At 30.6% G+C, this 4610-nt stretch overlaps 1 long non-coding RNA gene across 1 annotated transcript; it reads right to left on the bottom strand.

Annotated features, from left to right (window-relative positions):
* Positions 1 to 201: 201 nt before the first annotated feature.
* Positions 202 to 3177, bottom strand: LOC145318403 (uncharacterized). The gene is made up of 2 exons (XR_013879323.1): positions 3049 to 3177; positions 202 to 399 (listed from the first exon to the last, which is right to left on the bottom strand). It is a non-coding gene; the product is annotated as an uncharacterized LOC145318403 (long non-coding RNA).
* Positions 3178 to 4610: the final 1433 nt, after the last annotated feature.

Raw genomic sequence — 4610 nt, 5'->3', positions numbered from 1 at the left:
ATTTCAACATTACCTCAGGACTAAAATTTTCGTGCGATATTTGTAACCTCCTCCCACCCCCCCAAAAAATATCTATATTATAAAAAAAAACATTTGTCTTCATTAGATATTACCAATCCTCAAAAATGTAGAAAAAAACATCATAGACACACAAACGAACAGACAGACCAATCTACACATAGTAGAGTAACAGAGCTACAATTACAACGAGGTATCAACAATTAATATTTATCAAATATTACAAATATTTAAAATCACAATAATTAAATTATTTTGGATGGTGGTGTGAGGAGCAGGAACGGCAGGGAGGAGGGGGGGGGGGTATGGTGTTTTTAAATTCTTCTCTTGGGAGAGGTGTGGTGAAATCCTCTCTGGTAGCTGATTGGTAGCTGCCAATCACTTAAATAAATATATATTAGAAATAATAATAATAAAATTTAGTTTTCAACTAAATTATTTTTAAAAGCAATGTTTTTTTCTGCAATAAGGAACAGTTCGCCTGTCTGTCCCATACATCTCTTAATTTAGTCATTTAAGAATCATCCTATTGATTTCCAGGGACAAGGGAAGGTTTCTCTGACCAAAAAGTCTATTAAAATCTTGCAATCTAATCACGAAACCTTTATGAGTGTGTAATATTATCGATGATTCAACTATTATTGAAAGGGGCTTGTTGTAATTATGTAAGAGTATAAATTCGCTAATCTAAATTCACTAAACCTCATCAAAAGTAAGTAGATTATAAAAAGGGATCGGCAGCCGCACGTCAGCCGCGTGTAAGCCTCAGTGATATTGTCATTTTATTACTATAATATTCTGCTGGATGTATAAAACTGCTCTTTAGCAGACAATCCTTCTTTCTGAAATTTCTTTTTCTGCTCACAAGCAGGTTTAAAAGTGAGGCTGAGGCGCGGCTGCCGAACCCTGATTATTAATGTTATTAGCAGACCGATTTAAAAAAAAAATAACACAGTAGGAAGATTAAAAAAACATTTTTAAATACTTCCTAAAAATAAAATCTTTAAATATTTTTCCTACCCATAAAATTTGTAACTGTTTAAAGACGAAAAACAAAATATTTTGACAAATTTTTACTTCGGCTCATTTTCAAACACTTCCTAATTAACCCTTTAGAGCAAGTTAAAGTAAAAGTTTCAAATTGATTCAATAACTTAAAACATCTTACTTTAAAGCTCAAAAATAAAATCCTTTGCTCATTACTTATTAAAACAAGGATGACAACATCTATAAAAGCGAAGCTCTGAATTGGAAGGAAATCGAACATTAACACTTATAGAGTGACAGAACTGAATAAACTGAACATATGTCTATGCAAAATTGTAAGTAAATTTGTTGCAAAACTTATTAAATACATGTGTCTGTTTAAGGACATACTAACGTTTTTAAGACTAGTTATAGAGAAGCTTCGCTTATAACACTATACCTTGTTGTAATAGGAATCAGTATTAAAAAAATCAGATGACTAGGATAATTTGAACATATAAAAATTTGTTGTAAAAAAAGTAAAAAATCAGCTTGTTTTAAATAGACGTACGGACTTTCTAGTAATGATTATAGAGTTGCTGCGCTTATCAATTTGTACCTAACTGCTATAGGAATTAGCATGTGAAATTTTAAATCGAAAGGACAATCCTAACCTTTTTAGATTAACGAAAAAAGCTAACTGTAACGGATGGACGTACGGACGGGCTTACGGACCGACCCTAATTACAGAAAAGCTTCGCTTTTAAAAAATAAATGACCTAGAAACATAAAGAACTAAATTCTATTTGACGATCAACTTAATTTTAAAACATATATTGGTGCCTTACCACAAAGTTGCTTATCAAGCACTGATCCCCCTCCTTATTTAAATTATATCTTTAGGTTTCTTTAATGCTATACCAAGACTTCCTCCCCTTTGGTCGTTTACAATTTGTTTTAAATTAATGGTCGGGAAAGTGGAGATTCTGTGCTCTACAAGGCACTATGGGGGAAATTACCCATATTTTAAATTCTGTAAAAAGTTTGTAAATGTTAATATTCGGAGAAGATTAGTTGTTTTTAGTATTGCAGTACATAATAAATCATGATTTCAGGGAAGCTTCTAATTTACATTACCCATTTCGCCACTTCCCTCTTACTTGTTTCACAATTAGAGGCAAGAAGTTGTCAAGAAATACCAAATTAAACCACAACATATATTATAAAATTTAGGATTTAGAAAAGAATAGTTATGTAGTTCAGAATTTTATTGATAGGTGTCGTAAAAACTTTTTTTATGTAAAATTTTTAGATGAGATAAATATCTAAACAATCTTAAATAATTTTGAAAATATTACAGCTATCCACTCTTTGGGATTTTCAATAAATTTTATTCACTATTAAACATATAATTTACGAGTAGTCTATGATTTAGATAAAATATATAAAATATGTAAAAAGCATTATTCAACTCGTTCATCTCAAAACTGAACATGGGACTAATCTCTGACTATCATTTTTGCATGGCTTGTAGTAAAGTGAGCAAAAACTAATAAAATAATGCTTGAGATTCTTATCAAATTCTGCCAAAAGTTGCATAATCTCATCATCTAGTTTTAACTGGAAATCTATGAAATCAGCTCTAAAGCATTGTTTGCCAGAATAGCCTTCCCTTGTCCCTGATTGATTTCCAACTTTGAATAGTGATTCCTATAATGATTAGATACAATTCAAAAGGAGTAGCATCATTAACAGAAACTTAAAATTTTATCTTACTTTCATGTTTATATTTTATAGTTTGTTTGAATGATGATTCTTAGGATAAGGTATAATGTCATTTGATTTTTAGATATTTGCTTTTATGTATGTTTATCCTTGCTATACTTACTTAGATATGCTTATTCAAAATATTATTCTTTATGTCCTAGGAATCTTTGTTTTAAAAAAAAACCTTCTGGTTACAATTATAGAGGTACTTAATCGTACCTTACAGGAATCATCATTTGAACGGACATATGGACAACCGTAATTGTAGAAAAGCTTTGCTTTTAAAGACTCTTATACCTTTTGTTGGTGTATCTTCTATGTTTGTGTGTGACAAATTTGTCAACCTTTCCTGAAAATAAAAAAAACATTACATTGGAGTGCCATTATACATAAATGAATATTTAGGTACAATTTACAAAGTGTAACAAGCAAATCTTTTATTACTTTCATTTAATTTCAATTTAAGCTTTTTGAACACTTTTCATGTGCATCATTGTTTCAATAATGATTGTGAAGATACGACAGCATCTTGATCTCCGATTTTATAGATATCGCATCCTTGTTTATCTATTCCCCCATTTAATGCTGAATTTTAAAAGCTGGCTGTATCCTCTAGATGGGTGGCCTATAGTCCACAGGAATGGCAAATTTTTCAGAACAGAAAAGAAAAATTATGTTGCCATTATACATAAAATTCTTAGTTATATGAATATCAGGGAGGGAGATGACAATAACAATTGAATGATTCTACAGGTCCTTCTTTATCCCTTAAGAAAGAATTGATTGGGGGTAAATCTATTTTTCATCTTCTATTCTATCCCTTTTTCTCTGAAGATTTGAAAAATATAATTTTACATAAATGAAAAGATAATCTTTATAGTTATATGAATATCAGGGAGGGAGATGATAATAACAGGATAATTATTCTGTAGGTCCTTTTTATTCCCATTATTTATAAGCTACCTAAGAGATGTTATGAATGTTGCATCCTTGATTACCTACACTCCCCTTTAATTCCTAATTTAGATAAAAAAAACTGTATACCTGTTGTTGGTGTCTTCTATGTGTGTGTCCTATGTGTGTGTCCTATGTCAACAAGGCCAACCTTGCCTGAAAAGAACAAAAAACATCATTTTCTTGGTGGGTGCCATTATACATAAATAAATTATTCTGCAAGTCACAATAAGGGCTACCCAAGTTAGAATTCTACAGTTGATCGGGTGTAGCTACATTTTTTTATATCTATTATTCCATCCCTTGTTCCCTAGAGATTTTAAAAAATATAATTATATCTAAATAAAAAGATATATATACCTTGCAACTATAATGCGTGGCCTTTCTGTATGACAAAATGATAAAGACTAATAACAGTGTGATAAGCATTTATTATAAATATGTTCAACAAAACCGTAAAAAAGAAGTGTTGTTTTGATTATTCTATATAACATAGATACAGATTTTTACATCTTAATAGACGATCAATTTATGTGTATCTATTTTAATTAGAGTACCTCTTATGCTTATTAAAACAATTGGTTTAAAAGTTTGAACACTGCTAGTTTGAAATCATTTATCAAGATTCAATAAAAGTACCAAGCCGGTGATTGAGGAAGCCTACTAATCAAACTTTTGGCTAAAAAATCAATTAATCTAGGTTTTATACAACAATCCTATTCTGTAAATGTAATGTTGACTGTTTGAGTGTGTGTTCGCCCTGAAAGATGGTGGAGAGTAAAGGGGGGGGGGGGTAATTGTGCAATCAACTGGAGAAACATATACCCCGTCAATTTTTTCTTAATGATTAAAAAATCATTTTTGGGGAGGAGGGACTATTAAAATGACAATAAATCAAAATTCAG

The sequence above is a fragment of the Acartia tonsa genome, chromosome 4 (genome assembly GCF_053477335.1).
Source record: "Acartia tonsa isolate MP-2025a chromosome 4, ASM5347733v1, whole genome shotgun sequence".
Lineage (NCBI taxonomy): Eukaryota > Metazoa > Arthropoda > Copepoda > Calanoida > Acartiidae > Acartia > Acartia tonsa.
Note: the sequence above shows the minus strand (reverse complement) of the source record. Positions and strands in the feature narration are given on the sequence as shown.